This window comes from Pseudophryne corroboree, chromosome 2, assembly GCF_028390025.1.
Source record: "Pseudophryne corroboree isolate aPseCor3 chromosome 2, aPseCor3.hap2, whole genome shotgun sequence".
NCBI lineage: Eukaryota > Metazoa > Chordata > Amphibia > Anura > Myobatrachidae > Pseudophryne > Pseudophryne corroboree.
This window is the reverse complement of record NC_086445.1, coordinates 929,067,790-929,094,077: the sequence shown is the minus strand read 5'-3', so window position 1 is coordinate 929,094,077 and position 26,288 is coordinate 929,067,790. Positions and strand designations below refer to the sequence as shown.

The 26,288-nt window shown below is 48.6% G+C and overlaps 1 protein-coding gene across 14 annotated transcripts in view; it reads right to left on the bottom strand.

The window, feature by feature from the left end:
* Positions 1–26,288, bottom strand: part of TSPOAP1 (TSPO associated protein 1) — a 941,658-nt gene that overhangs the window by 861,094 nt on the left and 54,276 nt on the right. The window contains exon 1 of one of the 14 annotated variants that reach the window (XM_063956203.1): positions 5,475–5,618. The exons of the other annotated variants lie outside the window; for them this stretch is intronic. The gene's annotated coding sequence lies outside the window, so the exon portion shown is untranslated. Of the gene's footprint in view, positions 1–5,474; positions 5,619–26,288 lie in introns of those variants that run through there. 14 annotated transcript variants of the gene reach the window in all.

Genomic DNA, 26,288 nt, shown 5'->3' with positions numbered 1-26,288 from the left:
CAGGAGCACCCAGCTTGTTGGGTGCATACAGGATAAACAGCGAGTCAGTTTTCCTGACTCCAGCCGTCCTGGAAACATATATTTTCAGGGCCCTGACAACGTCTAGCAACTTGGAGTCCTCCAAGTCCCTAGTAGCCGCAGGCACCACAATAGGTTGGTTCATGTGAAATGCAGAAACCACCTTAGGTAGAAATTGAGGACGAGTCCTCAATTCCGCCCTGTCAGAATGAAAAATTAAGTAAGGGCTTTTATATGATAAAGCCGCCAATTCTGACACACGCCTGGCTGAAGCCAAGGCTAACAGCATCGACACCTTCCACGTGAGATATTTTAAGTCCACAGTGGAAAGTGGTTCAAACCAATGTGATTTTAGAAAACTCAATACAACATTGAGATCCCAAGGTGCCACTGGAGGCACAAAAGGAGGCTGTATGTGCAGCACCCTTTTCACAAATGTCTGAACTTCAGGTACTGAAGCCAGTTCTTTCTGGAAGAAAATCGACAAGGCCGAAATTTGAACCTTAATGGACCCTAATTTTAGGCCCATAGACAGTCCTGTTTGCAGGAAATGCAGGAAACGACCCAGTTGAAATTCCTCTGTAGGGGCCTTCATGGCCTCACACCACGCAACATATTTACGCCAAATGCGGTGATAATGTTTTGCGGTTACTTCCTTCCTGGCTTTGACCAGAGTAGGGATGACTTCTTCTGGAATGCCCTTTTCCTTTAGGATCCGGCGTTCAACCGCCATGCCGTCAAACGCAGCCGCGGTAAGTCTTGGAACAGACAAGGCCCCTGCAGTAGCAGGTCCTTTCTTAGAGGTAGAGGCCACGGTTCGTCCGTGAGCATCTCTTGAAGTTCCGGGTACCAAGTCCTTCTTGGCCAATCCGGAACCACGAGTATAGTTCTTACTCCTCTCCTTCTTATGATTCTCAATACTTTTGGTATGAGAGGCAGAGGAGGGAACACATACACTGACTGGTACACCCACGGCGTTACCAGAGCGTCCACTGCTATTGCCTGAGGGTCCCTTGACCTGGCGCAATATCTGTCCAGTTTTTTGTTTAGACGTGACGCCATCATGTCCACCTTTGGTTTTTCCCAACGGTTTACAATCAGGTGGAAGACTTCCGGGTGAAGTCCCCACTCTCCCGGGTGAAGGTCGTGTCTGCTGAGGAAGTCTGCTTCCCAGTTGTCCACTCCCGGAATGAACACTGCTGACAGTGCTATCACATGATTTTCCGCCCAGCGAAGAATCCTTGCAGCTTCTGTCATTGCCCTCCTGCTTCTCGTGCCGCCCTGTCTGTTTACGTGGGCGACTGACGTGATGTTGTCCGATTGGATCAACACCGCCTGACCCTGAAGCAGAGGTTTTGCTTGACTTAAGGCATTGTAAATGGCCCTTAGTTCCAGAATGTTTATATGAAGAGATGTTTCCATGCTTGACCACAAAGCCCTGGAAATTCCTTCCCTGTGTGACTGCTCCCCAGCCTCTCAGGCTGGCATCCGTGGTTACCAGGATCCAATCCTGAATGCCAAATCTGCGGCCCTCTAGAAGATGAGCCCTCTGCAGCCACCACAGGAGAGACACCCTTGTCCTTGTCGACAGGGTTATCCGCTGATGCATCTGAAGATGCGATCCGGACCATTTGTCCAGTAGATCCCACTGAAACGTTCTTGCATGGAATCTTCCGAATGGAATCGCTTCGTAAGAAGCCACCATTTTTCCCAGGACCCTCGTGCACTGATGTACTGAGACCTGTCCTGGTTTTAGGAGGTTCCTGACTAGCTCGGATAACTCCCTGGCCTTCTCCTCCGGGAGAAACACCTTCTTCTGGACTGTGTCCAGAATCATTCCTAGGAACAGGAGACGTGTCGTTGGAATCGGCTGCGATTTTGGAATATTTAGAATCCACCCGTGCTGACGTAACACTACCTGAGATAGTGCCACTCCGACTTCTAACTGTTCCCTGGTTCTTGCCCTTATCAGGAGATCGTCCAAGTAAGGGATAATTAAGATGCCTTTTCTTCGTAGAAGAATCATCATTTCGGCCATTACCTTGGTAAAGACCCGAGGTGCTGTGGACAATCCAAACGGCAGCGTCTGAACTGATAATGACAGTTTTGTACTACAAACCTGAGGTACCCTTGGTGAGAAGGGTATATTGGGACGTGGAGATAAGCATCTTTGATGTCCAGAGACACCATATAGTCCCCTTCTTCCAGGTTCGCTATCACTGCTCTGAGTGACTCCATCTTGAATTTGAACCTTTTTATGTAAGTGTTCAAAGATTTCAGATTTAAGATTGGTCTCACCGAGCCGTCCGGCTTCGGTACCACAAACAGCGTGGAATAATACCCCTTTCCCTGTTGTAAGAGGGGTACCTTGATTATCACCTGCTGGGAATACAGCTTGTGAATGGCTTCCAAAACTGCCTCCCTGTCGGAGGGAGACTTTGGTAAAGCAGACTTCAGGAACCGATGAGGGGGAAACGCCTCGAATTCCAGTTTGTACCCCTGTGATACTACCTGTAGAATCCAGGGATCCACTTGCGAGTGAGCCCACTGCGCGTTGAAATTCTTGAGACGGGCCCCCACCATATCTGAGTCTGCTTGTAAAGCCCCAGCGTCATGCTGAAGACTTGGCAGAAGCAGAGGAGGGCTTCTGCTCCTGGGAAGCGGCTGCATGGTGCAGTCTCTTTCCCCTTCCTCTGCCCCGGGGCAGAAAAGAGTGGCCTTTTGCTCGCTTGTATTTATGGGAACGAAAGGACTGAGTTTGAAAAGACGGTGTCTTTTTCTGTTGATGTGAAGTGACCTGGGGTAAAAAGGTGGATTTTCCAGCCGTTGCCGTGGCCACCAGGTCCGATAGACCAGCCCCAAATAACTCCTCCCCTTTATACGGCAATACTTCCATGTGCTGTTTGGAATCTGCATCCCCTGACCACTGTCGCGTCCATAACGCTCTTCTGGCAGAGATGGACATAGCACTGACTCTTGATGCCAGGGTGCAAATATCCCTCTGTGCATCACGCATATATAGCAATGCATCCTTTAAATGCTCTATAGTTAACAAAATACTGTCCCTATCCAGGGTATCAATATTCTCAGTCAGGGAATCCGACCATGCGACTCCAGCACTACACATCCAGGCTGAGGCGATTGCTGGTCGCAGTATAACACCAGTATGTGTGTATATACTCTTTAGGATATTTTCCAGTCTTCTATCAGCCGGTTCTTTGAGGGTGGCCGTATCAGGGGACGGTAACGCTACTTGTTTAGATAAACGTGTGAGCGCCTTATCTACCCTAGGGGGTGTTTCCCAGCGCGTCCTAACCTCTGGCGGGAAAGGATATAGTGCTAATAATTTATTAGAAATTAGCTGTTTTTTATCGGGGAAACCCCACGCTTTATCACACACCTCATTTATTTCATCTGACTCAGGAAAAAACTATTGGTAGTTTTTTCACCCCCCACATAATACCCTTCTTTGTGGTACTTGTAGTGTCAGAAAGGTTCAATGCCTCTTTCATTGCTGTGATCATGTAACGTGTGGCCCTGCTGGACATCACGTTTGTCTCGTCACCGTCGACACTAGACTCAGTATCTGTGTCTGGGTCTGTGTCGACCCACTGAGGTAACGGGCGTTTTAGGGCCCCTGACGGTGTCTGAGACGCCTGGACAGGCACTAATTGATTTGCCGGCTGTCTCATGTCGTCAACAGTTTTTTGCAAATTGCTGACATTATCACTTAATTGTTTAAATACAATCATCCAGTCAGGTGTCGACTCCCTAGGGGGTGACATCACTAACACAGGCAACTGCTCCGCTTCCACCTCATTTTCCTCCTCATACATGTCGACACACGCGTACCGACACACAGCACACACACCGGGAATACTCTGATAGAGGACAGGACCCCACTTAGCCCTTTGGAGAGACAGAGGGAGAGTCTGCCAGCACACACCCAGCGCTATATATATATATATATACAGGGATAACCTTATATAAGTGTTACTCCCTTATAGCTGCTGTTAATATATTTATTTGCTGCCAAACGTGCCCCCCCTTCTCTTTTCTACCCTGATTCTGAAGCAGGACTGCAGGGGAGAGTCAGGGAGCCGTCCTTCCAGCGGAGCTGTGAGGGAAAATGGCGCTTGTGTGCTGAGGAGATAGGCTCCGCCCCTTCACGACGTCCTTATCTCCCGCTTTTTCTGTGTAAAATGGCAGGGGTAAAATACATCCATATAGCCCAGGAGCTATATGTGATGTATTCTTTTTAGCCACCTAAGGTATATACTGTAATATTGCGTCTCAGGGCGCTCCCCCCCCAGCGCCCTGCACCCTCAGTGACCGGAGTGTGAAGTGTGCTGAGAGCAATGGCGCACAGCTGCGGTGCTGTGCGCTACCTTAGTCTGAAGACAGGATCGTCTTCTGCCGCCGATTTCACCGGACCTCTTCGTCTCTTCTGGCTCTGTAAGGGGGACGGCGGCGCGGCTCCGGTGACCCATCCAGGCTGAACCTGTGATCGTCCCTCTGGAGCTAATGTCCAGTAGCCTAAGAAACCCGATCCACTCTGCACTCAGGTGAGTCCGTTTCTTCTCCCCTTAGTCCCACGATGCAGTGAGCCTGTTGCCAGCAGGACTCACTGAAAATAAAAAATCCTAAACTAAACTTTTATTCTAAGCAGCTCAGGAGAGCCACCTAGATTGCACCCTTCTCGGCCGGGCACAAAAATCTAACTGAGGCTTGGAGGAGGGTCATAGGGGGAGGAGCCAGTGCACACCACCTGATCCTTAAGCTTTTATTTTGTGCCCTGTCTCCTGCGGAGCCGCTATTCCCCATGGTCCTTACGGAGTCCCAGCATCCACTAGGACGTCAGAGAAAAAAACCTAAACTAAACTTTTATTCTAAGCAGCTCAGGAGAGCCACCTAGATTGCACCCTTCTCGGCCGGGCACAAAAATCTAACTGAGGCTTGGAGGAGGGTCATAGGGGGAGGAGCCAGTGCACACCACCTGATCCTTAAGCTTTTATTTTGTGCCCTGTCTCCTGCGGAGCCGCTATTCCCCATGGTCCTTACGGAGTCCCAGCATCCACTAGGACGTCAGAGAAAAGAAAATTCTTCAGATAAACCCAAGTGAACCATATATATCTATACACATAGTGAACCCAATAGGGCAGAGAAATACATATTCCAGGGTGATATAAATATACACTCTTAGCCAATAGGGTAGAGAAAACCTGGGTTCCTGCTTAATATGCTATACTAGCCCTGTTTATGCATCTAGCCCTGAACCTTGTTGAGCTGAGACACAGCTCCTGTTACAGAGCAGGCTTCTTCTATGAAATGCCCGGCAAAGGTCTCCCCTGCAGGGAGAGATCCCTCCGGGCTATAGAGCACTGTGAGCAGCGGCCGGGGAGCCCGCTGAGCAAAGCGGGATTATGGTCCTTCCGCTCCTTATGTATGTACAGTACCTCATTGTAGGGGAAGGAGCTTTCAGCGGCCGTGATTGAAGCAGTGAGCGGCATGCTGCAGCGGCCGGGGAGCGGGAGCGCTGAGCCCGCTGTACAGAGCGGGAGTTAGCTCCGCCCCCCGGTTCGGCGCCAAATTTAAAACTAACCCGCTTCAGTGTAGCTGAAGCGGTGAGCGTCCTGTATCCCCCGCCGGCAATGTATGCCGCAGCCGGGAAGCGTTGAGCCCTCTGCACAGAGCGGGCGCTGTGCAGAGCGGGCTAAAGCTCCGCCCCCACCTCAATGGCGCCCATTTTAAATTTTATTAGAGGGGAGCCGGGATCTCTCTGGGTGAGTGCCCCCACAAATGCCCTCTATCACATAGAGCACACTGCATAGTTAAATTGAGTAAATAAACAGTGGGCACACTGTAAATGTAAAATTATACAACAGTGGAGGGGGATAAATTGTACTCACCGCTGTCCCGATGTAGTGGCCCCGACACGCGCCGCACGCAGCGGTGTCCGGCCACGTATACTGTGCTGTCGGAATCTTCTGCCAACGGAGTGACCCTGACACGCGCCGCACGCAGCGGTGTCCGGCCACTGATACTCACCGCTGCCATGCTGCCGGAATCTTCTGCTGGATGGAGTGGCCCCGACACGCGCCGCACGCAGCGGTGTCCGGCCAGCTCAGGAGAGCTTAGTGTCTCCCTCAGCCGGGGCCCATCCCGAGCCGCACGCAGCTGCGATGGGACCCCGCCGGCAGCTTCCCGCGGTGCAGACTGGCAGTGGCAGAGCTGCCAGTCTGTGAGTGTAAGAAAGGAAAAGAAAAGAAAAAAGAAAATTCTTCAGATAAACCCAAGTGAACCAGCTCCCTCGGGCACTAAGCTAAGACTGGCTTGGAGGGGAGATAGTAGGGGAGGAGCTAGCCTCAGTGTTGAAATTTTAAAGTGCCAGCTCCCAATTACTGCCTACTATTTCCCCATTGTAACTACGCTCCAGTGGCCCCTAGTGGATGAAGGAGAAATAGATTTACCGGTAAGTAAAATCTTATTTTCTCTAACGTCCTTGAGGATGCTGGTACTCCGTAAGGACCATGGGGATTATACCAAAGCTCCCAAACGGGCGGGAGAGTGCAGATGACTCTGCAGCACCGATTGAGCAAACAGGAGGTCCTCCTCAGCCAGGGTATCAAACTTATAGAACTTTGCAAAGGTGTTTGTCCCCGACCAAGTAGCTGCTCGGCACAACTGTAATGCCGAGACCCCTCGGGCAGCCGACCAAGAAGAGCCCACTTTCCTAGTGGAATGGGCCTTAACCGATTTCGGTAACGGCAATCCTGCCGTAGAATGCGCCTGCTGAATCGTGTTACAGATCCAGCGAGCAATAGTCTGCTTTGAAGCAGGGGCGCCAACCTTGTTGGCCGCATACAGAACAAACAAAGCTTCAGTCTTCCTGATCCGAGCCGTTCTGGTCACATAAATCTTCAAAGCCCTGACTACAACCAGGGACTCAGAATCCTCCAAGTCCCTGGTAGCCACAGGCACGACAATAGGTTGGTTCACATGAAAAGATGAGTCCACTTTTGGCAGAAAGTGAGGACGAGTCCTCAACTCTGCCCTATCCACGTGAAAAACCAAGTATGGGCTTTTATGCGATAAAGCCGCCAATTCTGAAACACGTCTCGCCGAAGCTAACGCCAACAACATGACCACTTTCCACGTGAGGTATTTCAACTCCACAGTTTTAAGTGGTTCAAACCAAGGTGACTTGAGGAAACGTAACACCACGTTAAGATCCCAAGGCGCCACCGGAGGCACAAAGGGAGGCTGAATATGCAGCACCCCCTTCACAAAAGTCTGTACCTCAGGAAGAGAGGCTAATTCTCTTCGAAAGAAAATGGATAAGGCCGAAATCAGGACCTTTATGGACCCTAATTTTAGGCCCAAGGTCACTCCTGTTTGAAGGAAGTGAAGTAGACGGCCCAAATGGAACTCCTCCGTAGGAGCAGCTCTGGCCTCACACCAAGAAACATATTTCCGCCATATACGGTGATAATGATTCAACATCACGTCTTTCCTAGCCTTGATCAGGGTAGGAATGACTTCCTCCGGAATTCCTTTTTCCGCTAGGATCCGGCGTTCAACCGTCATGCCGTCAAACGCAGCCGCGGTAAGTCTTGGAACAGACAGGGCCCCTGCTGCAGCAGGTCCTGCCTTAGAGGAAGAGGCCACGGATCTTCTGTGAGCAACTCTTGCAGTTCTGGATACCAAGTCCTCCGTGGCCAGTCTGGAACAATGAGGATTGTTCTGACCCTGCTTATTCTTACAATTCTCAACACCTTGGGTATGAGACAAAGAGGAGGAAACACATAGACCGATCTGAACACCCAAGGTGTCACCAGAGCGTCTACCGCTACCGCCTGAGGGTCCCTTGACCTGGCGCAATACCGCTTCAGCTTTTTGTTGAGACGGGACGCCATCATGTCTATTTGAGGCAGGCCCCACCGATCCGCGATCTGTGCAAAGACTTCTTGATGAAGTCCCCACTCCCCCGGATGCAGGTCGTGCCTGCTGAGGAAGTCCGCCTCCCAGTTGTCTACCCCCGGGATGAACACCGCTGACAGCGCGCTTACATGGCCTTCCGCCCAGCGGCCATGGTCGCTTCTGCCATGGCCACTCTGCTCCTTGTTCCGCCTTGGCGGTTTATATGAGCCACTGCCGTGACATTGTCTGACTGAATCAGAATCGGTCTTCTCCGAAGTAATTTCTCCGCTTGACGCAGGGCGTTGTATATAGCCCTCAACTCCAGGACGTTGATGTGGAGACAAGTCTCAAGGCTTGACCAGAGACCTTGGAAATTTCTCCCCAGTGCCACTGCTCCCCAGCCTCGGAGGCTTGCGTCCGTGGTCACCAGGACCCAGTCCTGAATGCCGAACCTGCGACCCTCTAGAAGGTGAGCACTGCTCAGCCACCACAGGAGAGATACCCTGGTCCTGGGAGACAGAGTGATCCTTTGATGCATTTGTAAATGGGACCCGGACCACTTGTCCAAGAGGTCCCACTGAAAAGTCCTCGCATGGAATCTGCCCGAAAGGGATGGCCTCGTATGAAGCCACCATCTTCCCCAGGACCCGCGTGCACTGATGCACTGAAACCTTCTTTGGTTTCAATAGGTTCCTGGCCATGGTCATGAGTTCCTGAACCGTTTCGATCGGAAGAAAAACCTTTTTCTGGTCTGTGTCTAGGATCAGGCCCAGAAAGGTCAGACGCGTTGTAGGTACTAGCTGGGACTTTGGTATATTGAGAATCCAGCCGTATAGCTGCAACGTCTTCATGGACAGAGACACGCTGTCCAGCAACTTCTCCCGAGATCTCGCCTTTATTAGGAGATCGTCCAAGTATGGGATAATTGTGACCCCCTGCCTGCGCAGGAGCACCATCATTTCCACCATTACCTTGGTGAAAATCCTCGGGGCCGTGGAAAGCCCAAACGTCAACGTCTGAAATTGGTAGTGACAGTCCTGCACTGCAAATCTCAGGAATGCCTGATGAGGGGTGAATATTGGAACATGAAGGTATGCATCCTTTATGTCCAGGGACACCATCCAATCCCCCTCCCCCTCCAGGCTGGCGATGACCGCCCGGAGTGATTCCATTTTGAACTTGAACCTTTTCAAGTACAAGTTCGGAGATTTCAGGTTTAAAATGGGCCTGACCGAACCATCCGGTTTCAGGACCACAAACAGGGTTGAATAATATCCCTCTCCCTGCTGGAGATGAGGAACTGTGACAATCACCTGTTGAACATACAATTTTTGGATTGCTGTCAACACTGACTCCCTCTCTGACGGGGAAGTCGGCAGAGCCGATTTGAAAAACCGGCGAGGAGACAAGTCTTCGAATTCTAGCCTGTATCCCTGAGCAACAATCTCTATTGCCCAGGGATCCACCTGCGATTGAACCCAGACGTGGCAGAAAAACCGAAGACGAGCCCCCACCAGATCTGCCTCCCCCCGGGAAGCCCCAGCGTCATGCGGTGGACTTTGCAGACGCAGGGGAGGACTTCTGCTCTTGGGAACTAGCTGTGTGCAGCTTCTTTCCCCTGCCTTTTCCTCTGGTAACAAAGGACGATCCCCGCACCTTCTTGTTTTTATTGGAACGAAAGGACTGCATTTGATAATAAGGTGCCTTCTTAGTATGGTGCGGGGGGACATAAGGTAAGAAATTAGACTTACCAGCCATAGCGACAAGGTCCGAGAGGCCGTCTCCAAACAACTCCTCCCCCTTGTACGGCAAGGACTCCATGTGCCGCTTAGAATCGGCATCTCCCGTCCACTGCCGGGTCCACAGGAGTCGCCTAGCAGAAATAGACATAGCATTTATTCTGGAGCTTAATAAACAAATGTCTCTCTCATATACAAGGCAGCATCTCTGATATGCTCTATGGTCATTTGAATGGCGTCCCTATCTAAGGTGTCAATCTCCGCAGATAAGGAATCTGCCCATGCCACAAATGCACTACAAACCCAGGCCGACGCCATAGCCGGTCTAGCAATAGTACCGGAGTGAGTGTAAATGTGCTTCAAGGTAATTTCCTGCCTGCGATCGGCCGGTTCCTTGAGGGAAGCCGTATCATGAGAAGGCAGTGCCACCTTTTTGGACAAGCGTGTCAGCGCCTTGTCCACTTTTGGTGAAGATTCCCAGCGTATCCTATCAGTTTGTGGAAAAGGATACGCCATAAGAATCCTTTTGGGAACTTGTGGTCTCCTATCTGGAGAGTCCCAAGCCCTTTCGCACAATTCACTTAACTCAAATGATGATGGAAAAGTGACTTCAGGCTTTTTCTCTTTATACATGTGTACCCTCGTGTCAGGGACAGGGGGTTCCTCAGTAATATGCAAAACCTCTTTAATGGCCATAATCATGTACCGAATACCTTTTGCCACCTTCGGCTGTAATTTTGCATCTTCATAGTCGACACTAGAGTCAGAATCTGTGTCGGTATCTGTGTCATCGATCTGGGATATGGTGCGCTTCTGAGACCCCGACGGGCCTGGCGCCACAGGGACAGGCATGGACTGGGTTCCTGACTGATCCCTAGCTTCTGCCTTGTCTAACCTTTTATGCAATAGATTGACATTTGCATTCAAGACATTCAGCATATCCACCCATTCCGGTGTCGGCGTTGCCGACGGCGACCTGACATTCAAACACTCCCCCTCCACAGTAAGCGAGCCTTCCTCGTCAAACATGTCGACACACGCGTACAGACACACTTCACACACACAGGGAACCCCTTTTCTGAAGACAGTATCCCTGTCAAGGCCCTTTGGAGAGACAGAGAGAGAGAGTATGCCAGCACACACCCCAGCGCAACAACCCTGGAGACCAACACAAAATGTTTTTCCCCAGCAGCGCTGTGTAATATGTAAACCGCCAATTATGTGCCCCCCTCTCTTTTAAACACCCTTTTACCGTGTGTAAGCAGGGGAGAGTCCGGGGAGCTTCCTCTCAGCAGTGCTGTGGAGAGAAAATGGCGCTGGTGAGTGCTGAGGGAGAAGCCCCGCCCCCTCGGCGGCGGGCTTCTGTCCCGCTCAAACTTAGGAAAATATGGCGGGGGCTCTTTTATATACATGTACAGAGCCCCCTGTACATGTATATAGTCTTTTTGCCATGAAGAGGTTTATATTGCTGCCCAGGGCGCCACCCCCTGCGCCCTGCACCCTTACAGTGACCGGAGTGTGTGAGGTGTATGGGAGCAATGACGCACAGCTTCAGTGCTGTGCGCTACCTCAGTGAAGCTGAAGGCTTCTGCCGCCTGAGACGTCTTCTGACTGTTTCTTCTGGCTCTGTGAGGAGAACGGCGGCACGGCTCTGGGGGTGGACGCCCAGTAAGAACCTGCGTTCACCCCCTCTGAAGCTAATGGTGTCCAGTAGCCGAGGAAGCAGAGCCTATCTTTGACAAGAAGGTCTGCTCCTCTCTCCTCAGTCCCTCGATGCAGGGAGCCTGTTGCCAGCATTGCTCCCTGTGAAAAAGTAGTAAAAGGTAGAAAGAAAAATCCAAACAAAAATGCTTTCAGGCAGAGAACTCTGGAGAGCTCTCTGCAGTGCACCCATCTTGCTCTGGGCACAGTGTAAAACTGAGGTCTGGAGGAGGGTCAGAGGGAGGGGCCAGTGCACACCCAGAATCCAAAGCTTTCTTAAAGTGCCCTATCTCCTGCGGAGCCCGTCTATTCCCCATGGTCCTTACGGAGTCTCAGCATCCTCAAGGACGTTAGAGAAATATAACAAAACGCCAACTGCAGCTAGCACTGGATCTCTTCTACCACTTTCATAACGCCAGGTATGAACACGGGTTATTGGCACATGAACCAGGGGAAAAATACTGGGTTGAGCGACCCGGTATATCAACCCTGGTAGCGAGCAGGGTTGAACTAGTATTTAACCGGGATCGCTGTGCAGTGTGAATGGGAGCCTGGTCGATGCGACCCGTTTCCCCTTCACTATGTGTACGGGCGGCGCATGGAGATCATGTGATGTCCAAGCGCCGCATCACCACTGACATCACCAACCCAGCAATATGCCAGGTTGCTGACATAGGTGGCGGGGGAGCCTGAGGCTGGTGGCACCCTGGGTGCTCCCGTGTCAGGCTCCTGGGTGCAACCCGCCTCAGGCGGTGTGAAAGGGGTTTTAGTGCAGTGGAGACCTGGAAATAACATGGCTACTTTTATTACCTCTTTCCTACGTCACCTCCACATCCGAAAGAATAAACAGGTTATCAGGGCTTCATGTGATTCGCATCATCATGTCCATGCCACTAGGTACATACTGAGACATGACTGCAGCAATGATGTATGAGGACACATTCTGTATTTCACATAATTTGTGAGTCACCCAGGCAATCCTGGACAGTAGGCAGCAATAGACATCATTCAGATCCCACCATCTCTAGTTCAATTTTCTGGAAAACAGACAATGATCGTTCAGAAAAATTGGTTAAATCAGTTTGATTTAACAAATGTATCTGAACAATAAGTTTTTATCTATTTTCCAGCGTTTGGGAGCAAACGGTGTATGTCATTTGCTCCCATGGGATCAGTAAGAGATCCCTGCAGTCAGTAGACTAACGCCGGGTTCCCGGAGGCAAGCGCAGAGTGTCCCCTTGCAAGCTCATGGCGCTCGCCGCGCTTTGGGACCATGGATCTATTCCCCCTCGGGTGGTGGTGTGGACCACCACCCAAGTGGGGAAAGCAGAGTCCCAACTGCCGGTATTGCAGCAGGTGTTGGGATGCTGGAATATCCCGGACGATGCTCCCAAAATGTTAGGGTAATTTAACCTCTTCTGGTCTGGTCTATAAACTCTCTGCAGTCATCAGTCAGAATTCTGTTCCTTTAGCAACCGGTTGGAGGTCAGTGAATGAAAAGATGACACAGGATTATGTGTAACCTAAGCAGACCATAAGCTGACCTGCTAGGGGCCGTCACAGGTTTATTTTTATAGCTTAAAGACAAAAAGGAATCATGCTTGCCAATACATTTAGCCAATCAGAATACACCATGTATGTCTCAGAACCTGAAATACATCAATTGTCATACAAGATTCTAATTAGCAATTAGAACATTCTTGAAAATGGTTATTGTTTTGTGATTATCAGTATTTTGGACATAAACTCAAAACATTTTTCAACATTCTTCCCAATTAGCCTTGGATACATCTGGTGTTGCCTTGTCCTTGAACAATTCATGCTTTAAACAAGATATTCGGAGTATATAGTTTGCTGAATATCTGTACAATATATTTAAGGATACATGAACACATTTTGTGATTAACAGTAAATATCTTAATCAATGCGAAAAAGTATTTGCTATACTGCGGAAGCTCCTACACCATCAGTATATTGACCGCCAGGAATACGTCCGACGGCCAATTGACTGTCTCCTGCTCCCATACATTACTAGATTTTTGTTCACACCAGACAGATTGGACAGAGAAATCTCTTTAGGTGTGTTGCCCAGCTATAACCTCCAACGATGTCACCAGAATTCCTTCCTCTAATAAATCAGCATAACACTTGCTCCATTTACTTAAATGAGATCACTTTACTTTAATGCTTAGACCTAACCTCCCGCAGCAGGACGCTAGCACGTTCCGCTAACAGAACATTCGGGATTCTAGGCGTCGGTATTTTGAAAGTCTGTGGTGTGGACACGCTAACCAGGACTATTAAGTCACCCAAAAGATGGACTTTTTGCAGATTTCCCCCTCAGGAGGGTGCGAGTAGAAATAATGTGCGCCCAATCAGAGCAAAAATGTAATTGCTCCACTGGGTATCCATTAATTACAGCCACACTAAACACAACTGAATTACTCCCAGGGCGCAACTCAATTGCTATATCGCACTCGATATCCCGTCTAAAGTGACGAGAGATCGCGAGGCGATATTCATTTGATTTATTTTATCACCCCCATAGCAGTTGGGTTTAGTCACATAAAGCTGCTAAAGCCGACTAAACTAATGAACTCAACGCGAAAAAAGTCCAGTTTGGGAGCTCAAATGGGTAACTTTTCGCGCATTTGTGCTTCTGGACACCCACAGAGGGAGAATCACCTACCTCGCCGGTATTCCGAAGAGATGGCATTCTACCCGTTGGGATTTCGGTGTCGGTATTGCGACCGCTGAGATCCCGACGGGTGGTATGTTAAACGCATACCCAATAAAACAGCACTTCTTTGCAGAAGAGCTTAGAAGGTAGATTTATGCCAATAACTATTTTGGACGAATGAACAGGTGTGACAAATACCCCTTTCAGACATACGTGAAAATCCCAGATTTTTGCATGGGAATGCAAATCAACCCGGGATTTCTGAATGTCTGAAAGCAAACTACACTGGACTAAGTCCAGGATTCCAGACCCTACTTTACTTTATCAGGTTCGGGCTGAGACCCAGGAATTTGCTGGCTTGCTAGACCCAGCAATTTCTTGGGGACCAATGCTTAAAGGGGTATAACAAGAGTGCCCACCACTTTAACAACTTTTTATCCAGAGTCTCTTTATCCCTCATCGATTTTGTTCTTTTTAAGGAAAGGTTGGACTCTCTTTAAAATTTGAATATGGACCTTATAAGAAAAATTTAAAAACCGTGGGAAAAACACTTTTGCCATATTAATGCAACCATAATATATTTAGTAAGCATAATGCTGATGCTCCTTTTCAGGGTACACTGGATAGCTGGAGCTTCAATACTCACTAAGAAAACGAGTTATGGTAGACTTACCATGGTTAATTCTCTTTCTGCAAGGGACACTGGGTTCCACAGGGAAAACATTGGGGAGTAGAGAGGGATCTTGGATCCAGAGGCACAGGGGCGTTTCTACAGAGGGGGCCCGTGTGCACCTCCGGGTGGGCCCCCTCCTCTGAACGGCGCTGTAGACTCCGGCAATGTGCCGGAGTCTACTGCGCATGTGCAGGTCTCCGGAAACATGGCGCCCGCCATGATCCGGAGACCAATTTGTCTACCGCGCATGCGCGGCGGACATTTTTGCGGTGATTTCGACGCTGTGCTCGCCCCTGGACTCCGGTTAGGTAAGTACCCAGGGGCCCGTGTGCACCGCACACATTGCACCCATTATAGAAACGCCAATGCAAAGGCACCATCAGGCAAAGCTTTGTCTGTCCCAGGATGCATTGGGGCCTCCTCTATAACCCCGCCTCCAGGCACTGAGAGCTCAGTTTTGTTAACCAGTCCAATGCAGTAGCAGGTAAAAGAGAAGGCAGATGTTAGTCACATAGAACCACAATCTCACGACAGCACAGGGTACCAGCGGCTAAAGCCATACAAACCAAAGAAGATTGGTGCGTCAGGATGGGCGCCCTGTGGAACCCAGTGTACCTTGCAGAAAGAGTTAACCATGGTAAGCCTACCATAACTCTCCTTTTCTGCAGCGGGGTACACAGTGTTCCACAAGGAAAACATCGGGGATGTCCTAAAGCAGGGAGAACATCCCCGAAGTTTTCTTTGGATGCGCCTTAGCAGGTAAGAGGAAGCATCCAGGGAGGCGAAAGTATCAAAAGGCATAGAACCTAAAGAACGTGTTCACTGAGGACCACGTAGCCGCCTTGCACAATTGTTCCAGGGACGCGCCACAGCGGGCTGCCCAAGAAGGTCCCACAGACAGAGTAGAATGGGCTTTAACTGCAGCAGGAGTTGGAAGTGTAGCCTGCGTATAAGCTTGTGCAATCGCCATTCTAATCTATCTGACCAAGGTTTGCTTATTCACAGGCCAGCCACGTTTGTGAAAACCAAACAAAACAAAGAGGGAATCTGACCTCCCGATAGAGGCAGTACTCTCCACATAGACACGGAGAATCCTAACCACATCCAAAGAACGCTCTTTGGGAGACAAATACGAAGAGACAAACGCCGGAACAACAATCTCTTGGTTAAGGTGAAAAGATGACACCACCTTAGGCAAATAACGGTCCCGGTGGAATATGAAAAAGGGTGGACGACAGGGCAAAGCGCCTAAGTCTGACACACGTCTTGCAGAGGCGATGGCCAGCAAGAACAGGACTTTGGCTGTGAGCCATTTAAGGTCCACCGATTCAAGAGGTTCAAATAAAGACTCTTGCAGAGCATTTAGCACAACAGACAAATCCCATGAAGCCACAGGAGGGACATAGGGAGGCTGAATCCGAATGAAGCCCTGAATAAACACCTGCACATCAGGTATAGGGGCAATTTTTCTCTGAAACCATACCGACAAGGCAGATATATGAACCTTGAGAGAGACCAGACGAAGACCTATGTCCAGGCCTCTTTGCAGAAAAGCCAGTATTCTGGAAGATCTGAATCTATGGACATCGTAATTCTTCTCGGCACACCAGGTGAAGTAAGAATTCCAAACACTGTAATAAAACCGGCAAAGGCCGGTTTGCGGGCTTTCAACATTGTTTGAATAACCGCCTCCGAAAATCCTTTGGCTCTCAGGAGTGATGCTTCAAGAACCACGCCGTCAAAGCCAGTCTGGCCAGGTCTGGGTAGAGACAAGGGCCCTGTACGAGGAGGTCTGGTCATTGAGCAAGTAGAAGGGGATGCCCAGACGATAGACCCGTGATCGCGCGGAGCCAAAAAAAAAAAGTGGGTCCCAGGGACCCTTCACTTTTAAAATTTGGGGTCCTTCCGGTCTTTTTCTGGGTCCCATCGGAATGAAGGTTCTTATTAATCTTAAACTTGTTTGGACACGACAAAAGTGTTGCAAGATGGGGGGATGGGGTGACAATGCTGCTGGGCTGTGTAGCATGCAGGACACCCTGCACCAAAGGTGTAACTAGACATTTTGGTGCCCTTAGGCAGAAAGTGAATTGGTGTTCCACCTCCTAGATCGCAAAGTATAGGAAGTGCGCGGTGCAAAATTTTTGGGGCGTGGCTTCATAGGGAAGGGGCGTGACCACATAATAGTGTCAATTCACATTACGCCAGACAGTAGTGCCGCTTATACACATTGCACCAGGAAGAACCTACTATGCACACTGCGCCAGGTACAGCACGTCATACACTTTGCTCCAGGTAGAGGACTTCTACAAATTGCACCAGGTAGAGCACGTTATCATACACAATGCGTCCGGTAGAGCACGTTATTATACACATTGCGCCCGGTAGAGCACGTTATTATACACATTGTGCCCGGTAGAGCACGTTATTATACACATTGTGCCCGGTAGAGCACGTTATTATACACATTGCGCCTGGTCGAGCACGTTATTATACACATTGCGCCTGGTCGAGCACGTTATTATACACATTGCGCCCGGTAGAGCATGTTATTTTACACATTGCGCCCGGTAGAGCACGTTATTATACACATTGCGCCAGGTAAGAGCACGTAATTATACACATTGCACCAGGCAGAGCATGTTATTATACACATTGCGCCAGGCAGAGCACATTATACACATTGCGCCAGACAGAGCACGTTATTATACACATTGCGCCAGGCAGAGCACGTTATTATACACATTGCGCCAGGCAGAGCACGTTATTATACACATTGCGCCAGGCAGAGCACGTTATTATACACATTGTGCCAGGCAGAGCACGTTATTATACACATTGCAGTAACCACTTATGACCTCCGGTCGCGCGGGGCTCTGAAACACTGGATGGGGTGCAATACAATGCAGATAGATGGGATCTGATCTCAATAACTGTCAGGCTGCACCGACGGACGCTACCCCTCTGCCCTGAAGCTCCAATACGGTCTGCAGTGTATCAAAGCAGTGCAGCCCCAGGTGCTGGGAGGCCGACTGCACTAAGGGGCCGTTTGACACATGTGGCTCCGCCCCAAGCAGCGAGTCACTGACACCATTTTTTATGACAGCACAGTGCAGTGAGTGCACTGGCACAAGTAGCCAGCCGGTGCCTGTAGTGTCCGCAGTCTGGAGGAGCTCTTTGTGAAATCGCAAGCAGAGGCTGTTCTCTGGCAAGATGGAGCTCCTCCAATCGCTTCCCCTGACGGGCTGGACACTGCTAAATATACCGACAATCAGTTACAACTGTGTCAAAGTAGTGGAGCCCCAGGTGCAATGGGAAAGTCAGTGTCACACTGCACAGCTGTACCGATTACCGGTATATTTAGCAGTGGCCAGCCCGCCAGGGGAAGTGATTGGAGGAGCTCCTTCTTGCCAGCCTCTGCTTGCGATATCACAGAGAGCTCCTTCAGGATGCACTGTGCTGTCAGAAAAATGGTGACAGTCAGTGACTCGCTGCTGGGGGCGGTGCCACGTGTGTCAAACGGCCCCTTCGTGCAGTCGGGCTCCCGGGGAAATTCCAGGTGACTTTAGTGCCCAATCCGGCCCTGCATACCGGTCATTATTCTATCTCCCTGTGTGCCCGGCTCCCGCCGCCCGAGGTCAGGCCCCCGAACCTTACATTCTATCTCCCCGTGTGCCCGGCTCCCTCCGCCCGAGGTCAGACCCTGACACTCTGGGCAGCCTCACATTGCACACACGGAGCATGATGCGGAGCTTGCAGCCCCCGGACATCCTGCATCTGCACCGGCTACTCCGGGTGAAGCGGGGCGCTGCAGCACTGCTTACCTACAGCGGGAGCTGTGCAGCCCGGGCGGCTCCTGCAGCTTACACCGCCCTCTCAGGGAGCTGGAAGGTGAATGTCGGGTCTCATTGGGGCGTTAAGCCGGTCCCGGGTAGGGGGGTGGCGGCGGGCAGATACGGAGCGGTACTCGCGGTCGCAGAGGAGGGTGCTGGCAGCGGAGCGGAGGTGAAGCCGGATGAGCGGGGGCAGTCTGTAAGCCCTGCAGCACAGATTCATGTGCTGCCGGCGGAGCCCAGGTCAGCGCGCAGCGGGGAGCTGGATTCAAAGCGGGAGATGCTGCAGGCTGTGATTGGCTGAAGACTACAGCAGGTGATTGGCTGAGGAAACCTCCTGCATTCCATTGACTGGCTTACGACATGCAATTGCAAACACATTCAGATGAGCAAAAAAGAAATAATTGAAGGGGACTTATCCTGCGCTTCTTGATAAGGTCGCCGTCACACTAGGCTCCCAGAAGTATTTGTTAGGCTCATATGGATGTCATACAAAAGAAAATATCATATATAGTGACGTACAGTTTTAATCATCCATATAACAAAGTACAATACAGTAACGATAGACATTAGTTAAAAACATCCCATGTTTGGCATAAAAATAGCAGCAATAGTTAAAAATGGCTCAATGGCATGGACTGGATTGAGAGAAGCAATGGAAAATTACCAGAGTAATTTGAACTACATAAGCAGTTCAAAAACAGCTTGCGGGTTTTAATGGAACAGGGGAACCCGGAAATCCCCTATACCTCGCTGCACTGCACTGGTCAGTCCTCCGGCACTCCTCAGCTCACTGTCCTGTCTCCACCAACGCGTTTCAACCTCATACAGAGGTCTTTTTCAAGGTGTAAAGTGATTTATTGTGCTGCTGAAAAAAGATCTATTTAGACGTCCTATGACCAATCACCTTTCGGCGACCGCAGCTGGACCCTGTCTTAATGATTGTTCCACTCTGTCCCATGCTTTGTAGCTCCACCTCTCATTTCCTGTTGACGTTCGTTTCTATGGCAACTGGGTTTCCTTTGCTGGGTATAGTCAAGTATTCTTCTCAGTGGCGTCACGTCACTTCCGGTGACGGACGTCAGCGCTATTCGTTGCTTGTATGTTTGGTTGGATTCCCCTCAGTTCAGGTTACCTCTGGCCGCCGGATAGCGTAAAGTTATTTCCATTTGAAGTGTGGAAAAAAGAGAGTGGGAAGTGTGGGCAAAGAGTCTCTTTCCTTCTTTTTTAAGAGGCGTCACGTCACTTCCGGTCATGGACGTCAGCACTAGTCCTGTGTTAAAATGTAAACAGCAAATAGTACATACAATGGAGTAAAGTTGTGCCACAGTATTATTCATTTAAATTATAAAGACCTAGTCTGCACTGTATGTAATGATGATCCCAATCAAACGAGAACAATAAAAAGTTTTTTTAAAATAACAGATTTTTATGATATTGAACGAGACTTATGACTAAAAATTCTCTTTTTTGTAAAATGCTATTATTAATTATGCGGGTAATTTTTTAATGAGAATAAATATGAGCGGGACTGGATGTCCATAAAAGGGAAAAAAAGGGAAAAAAAAGGGAAAAAAGGAGGGAGCCATATGGCTATCTTGTGGACACTCCCTAGTGTTTAGTTCGTTCTTATAGAAACCACTTAATTTCAAAGTCGCTGTTCAGACCATCAGGTTTCAACGTCCCTAGCTCATATATTGCTCTCATCTCAGCTTTTGCCAGCTGGGTCGCTATGTCTTTGTGTCTCCAATCTCCTTTTATGTGCTTTAGGCCACAGAACTGTCTAATTCCATTGCAATTGCTTTGATGGGACACGCGGAAATGTTCTGACAGGGCGTGGGTGGTCAGGGATTTCTTAATATTCCTGAGATGTTCTCCCAGCCTAGTTTTGAGAGGTCGGGAGGTTCTCCCCACGTACCACAGACCACACCCGCACTCAATAGCGTAGACTACACTGCTGGTGTTACATGTTATAAAGTCCAATATCTTAAATTGTTTTTTATTTATGGTCACTTCTGTGACTTTGCTGCCTGAGCCTTTAATGCCTCTACATCCCAAGCAGCTGCCGCATCTAAAAAAAACCCTTTGACTTCACAGTATTCATCCTTTTCGCTGGTGGTTGGGCGCTCTTGACCAAACTTGATTTGATGTTTGGAGCTTTCTTGTAGATGCATTTTGGTCTGTTTGGCAAAAGGTCTCCTATAATTGGGTCTTTCTTTAAAATTTTCCAGTGTCTATTGAGCGAATTTTCCAGATACTTATACTGGCTGCTGAATGATGTCACGAATGACCACTCAAAATTCTTCATGTCAGTCTTTTCTTTATTTATGAAAAGGTCTTTTCTGTCAATATCGGATACCTTTATTAGAGAGCTGGTTATTTTTTCTTTGTTGTATCCTGACGATTCAAATTTATTATACAGCCCCTGTGCTTGTTCTTCGAATACCCTCTGTTTATTACAATTCCGTTTCATACGTCTGTTCGGATGGTGGCAGCTAGTTGCATTGATGCACACCTGAATCTGTGGGTTTGATATAGTTCTTAGTGTTGAAGCCATTCTCATCGACCCATATCGTAATGTCCAAAAAATTCATAACCTGTTTGCTGCTTTCAAATGAGAATTGAATATGTTTTGAATTTGTATTTAGTTAAAAACATATTCAATTCTCATTTGAAAGCAGCAAACAGGTTATGAATTTTTTGGACATTACGATATGGGTCGATGAGAATGGCTTCAACACTAAGAACTATATCAAACCCACAGATTCAGGTGTGTTCATCAATGCAACTAGCTGCCACCATCCGAACAGACGTATGAAACGGAATTGTAATAAACAGAGGGTATTCGAAGAACAAGCACAGGGGCTGTATAATAAATTTGAATCGTCAGGATACAACAAAGAAAAAATAACCAGCTCTCTAATAAAGGTATCCGATATTGACAGAAAAGACCTTTTCATAAATAAAGAAAAGAAGACTGACATGAAGAATTTTGAGTGGTCATTCGTGACATCATTCAGCAGCCAGTATAAGTATCTGGAAAATTCGCTCAATAGACACTGGAAAATTTTAAAGAAAGACCCAATTATAGGAGACCTTTTGCCAAACAGACCAAAATGCATCTACAAGAAAGCTCCAAACATCAAATCAAGTTTGGTCAAGAGCGCCCAACCACCAGCGAAAAGGATGAATACTGTGAAGTCAAAGGGTTTTTTTTAGATGCGGCAGCTGCTTGGGATGTAGAGGCATTAAAGGCTCAGGCAGCAAAGTCACAGAAGTGACCATAAATAAAAAACAATTTAAGATATTGGACTTTATAACATGTAACACCAGCAGTGTAGTCTACGCTATTGAGTGCGGGTGTGGTCTGTGGTACGTGGGGAGAACCTCCCGACCTCTCAAAACTAGGCTGGGAGAACATCTCAGGAATATTAAGAAATCCCTGACCACCCACGCCCTGTCAGAACATTTCCGCGTGTCCCATCAAAGCAATTGCAATGGAATTAGACAGTTCTGTGGCCTAAAGCACATAAAAGGAGATTGGAGACACAAAGACATAGCGACCCAGCTGGCAAAAGCTGAGATGAGAGCAATATATGAGCTAGGGACGTTGAAACCTGATGGTCTGAACAGCGACTTTGAAATTAAGTGGTTTCTATAAGAACGAACTAAACACTAGGGAGTGTCCACAAGATAGCCATATGGCTCCCTCCTTTTTTCCCTTTTTTTCCCTTTTATGGACATCCAGTCCCGCTCATATTTATTCTCATTAAAAAATTACCCGCATAATTAATAATAGCATTTTACAAAAAAGAGAATTTTTAGTCATAAGTCTCGTTCAATATCATAAAAATCTGTTATTTTAAAAAAACTTTTTATTGTTCTCGTTTGATTGGGATCATCATTACATACAGTGCAGACTAGGTCTTTATAATTTAAATGAATAATACTGTGGCACAACTTTACTCCATTGTATGTACTATTTGCTGTTTACATTTTAACACAGGACTAGTGCTGACGTCCATGACCGGAAGTGACGTGACGCCTCTTAAAAAAAGAAGGAAAGAGACTCTTTGCCCACACTTCCCACTCTCTTTTTTCCACACTTCAAATGGAAATAACTTTACGCTATCCGGCGGCCAGAGGTAACCTGAACTGAGGGGAATCCAACCAAACATACAAGCAACGAATAGCGCTGACGTCCGTCACCGGAAGTGACGTGACGCCACTGAGAAGAATACTTGACTATACCCAGCAAAGGAAACCCAGTTGCCATAGAAACGAACGTCAACAGGAAATGAGAGGTGGAGCTACAAAGCATGGGACAGAGTGGAACAATCATTAAGACAGGGTCCAGCTGCGGTCGCCGAAAGGTGATTGGTCATAGGACGTCTAAATAGATCTTTTTTCAGCAGCACAATAAATCACTTTACACCTTGAAAAAGACCTCTGTATGAGGTTGAAACGCGTTGGTGGAGACAGGACAATGAGCTGAGGAGTGCCGGAGGACTGACCAGTGCAGTGCAGCGAGGTATAGGGGATTTCCGGGTTCCCCTGTTCCATTAAAACCCGCAAGCTGTTTTTGAACTGCTTATGTAGTTCAAATTACTCTGGTAATTTTCCATTGCTTCTCTCAATCCAGTCCATGCCATTGAGCCATTTTTAACTATTGCTGCTATTTTTATGCCAAACATGGGATGTTTTTAACTAATGTCTATCGTTACTGTATTGTACTTTGTTATATGGATGATTAAAACTGTACTATATATGATATTTTCTTTTGTATGACATCCATATGAGCCTAACAAATACTTCTGGGAGCCTAGTGTGACGGCGACCTTATCAAGAAGCGCAGGATAAGTCCCCTTCAATTATTTCTTTTTTGCATGTACACCACTGGGTGAAGGGATTGGGAACCTTCTACTGAAGGGGGTGTGTCCAGCTGCTTAACTAGTGCGCACTAAGAATTTTCCTACAAAATTGTTTTTTTACTTTCAGATGAGCGCGTCCTGTGGGACGCGCTCATCTTCTAAATGTGAGTCCCGGGCGGCCGTTTCTGGGTAAAATACGCACCATAGCGCGTTTTTGCAATCACTGTAGACCATGCAGGTCTGAGAACCAATGCCTTCTGGACCACGCTGGAGTGACTAGAAGCAGCATTCCTCCTTCCTGTTTGAACTTCTGTAGAACTCTGGGCAGGAGTGACACTAGACGGAACACGTAAGGCAGCCGAAAGATCCATGGAATTGCCAGTGCGTCCACGAACGCAGCTTGAGGATCCAGTCCTTGATCCGAAGACCAGAACCTTGTGATTGTGTCGAGACGCCATGAGGTCTATGTCCGGAAGACCCCACCCATCCACTAGAGTTGAAAGCCTTCTGGATGAAGACTACACTCTCCGGCGTGCACGTCCTGGCGACTGAGGAAGTCCGCTTCCCAGTTCAGGACACCCTGAATGAACACTGCAGATATACTTGGCAGATGGTGTAGTACCCAACAAAGGATTATTGACACTTCGTTCATAGCCATGCGGCTTCGAGTGCCGTCTTGATGGTTTATGACCATACTTGAACCGGTCTGTTCCGTACCAGAGGCAGGGCGAGTGATAATGCATTGAACACCACACTCAGCTCTAGGATGTTTATTGGGAGGAGTGACACTTCCTTGGTCCACCAACCCTGAAAATAGTGTTGTTCCAACACCACTCCCCATCCCCTCAGACTGGCATCCATCGTCAGGAGGACCAGTCGAGGATCCAGAAGGGACAGCCCCTGCTCAATTGCTGGTCCTGGAGCCTCCAGGTCAGAGACACACGAACCTCGGGAGACAAGAAGATCATTTGGGATCTGATCCGATGAGGCAGGCCGTTTCACTTGGCAAGAAAATAGTATTTTAATACCTACCGGTAAATCCTTTTCTCTTAGTCCGTAGAGGATGCTGGGGATGCTTCAAGAACCATGTGGTATAGACGGGATCCGCAGGAGACATGGGCACACTATAAGACTTTGAATGGGTGTGAACTGGCTCCTCCCTCTATGCCCCTCCTCCAGACTCCAGTTATAGGAACTGTGCCCAGGGAGACGGACATTTCGAGGAAAATGATTTATTTAATTATTTTAAACTAAGGTGAGATACATATCAGCTCACACCACCAACACGCCGTACAACATGGCATTCAACAACACATGCAACGGCATGACCAACAGCAGTCACAGATTTGACTGAATTCAACGCAACATGAGCGTAACTATAACCAAACTGCAGATACAGCCAGCACTGGGACAGGCGCCAAGCATCCTCTACGGACTAAGAAAAGGATTTACCGGTAGGTATTAAAATCCTATTTTCTCATACGTCCTAGAGGATGCTGGGGATGCTTCAAGAACCATGGGGTTTACACCAAAGCTCTAGAACGGGCGGGAGAGTGCAGATGACTCTGCAGCACCGATTGACCAAACAAGAGGTCCTCCTCAGCCAGGGTATCAAACTTGTAAAACTTCGCAAAGGTGTTTGATCCCGACCAAGTAGCAGCTCGGCAAAGTTGTAACGCCGAGACTCCCCGGGCAGCCGCCCAGGATGAGCCCACCTTTCTGGTAGAATGGGCTTTCACCGATTTCGGTACCGGCAATCCTGCCGTAGAATGAGCCTGCTGAATCGTATTACAAATCCAGCGCACAATAGCCTGCTTAGAAGCAGGAGCCCCAATCTTGTTGGGAGCCCACAGGACAAACAGAGCCTCTATTTTCCTAATCTGCTCCGTTCTGGCGACATATATCTTCAAAGCTCTGACCACATCGAGAGACTGACTCCGCCAAGGCCTCAGTAGCCACTGGCACCACAATAGGCTGGTTTAGGTGAAAAGAGGAAACCACTTTTGGCAGAAATTGTTGACGAGTACTCAACTCTGCTCTATCCGCATGGAAAATCAAATAGGGGCTTTTGTGAGACAAAGCCGCCAATTCAGACATTCGCCTTGCGGACACCAAGGCCAACAACATGACCACTTTCCAAGTAAGGAATTTTAACTCAACCTTTCGCAAAGGTTAAACCAATGTGATTGCAAAAATTGCAACACCACATTAAGATCCCACGGTGCTACAGGAGGCACAAATGGAGGTTGGATGTGCAGCACGCCTTTTACGAAGGTCTGAACTTCTGGAAGAGAAGCCAATTCTTTCTGAAAAAAGATCGACAAGTCTGAAATCTGTACTTTAATACAGCCTAACTTTAGGCCCGCATCCACACCTGCTTGTAGGAAATTAAGCAAACGCCCCAGGTGAAATTATTCCGTAGGGGCCTTCTTGGATTCACACCAAGACACATATTTTCTCCAAATACTGTGGTAATGCATTGCCGTTACTTCTTTTCTAGCCTGAAGTAGTGTGGGAATGACTTCACTGGGAATACCCTTTCGGGCTAGGATTTGGCGTTCAACCGCCAAAATGTCAAACGCAGCCGCGGTAAGTCCTGATACACGCACGGCCCCTGTTGTAATAGGTCCTCCCGAAGAGGAAGAGGCCAGGGATCTTCTATGAGCAATTCCTGAAGCTCTGGATACCAGGCCCTTTTTGGCCAATCCGGAACAATGAGGATCGCCTGAACCCTTGTTGTTCTTATAATTTTTATCACCTTTGGAATGAGTGGAAGTGGAGGGAACATATATACCGACGGAAACACCCACGGTATCACTAGGGCGTCCACCGCTATCGCTTGAGGGTCCCTTGACC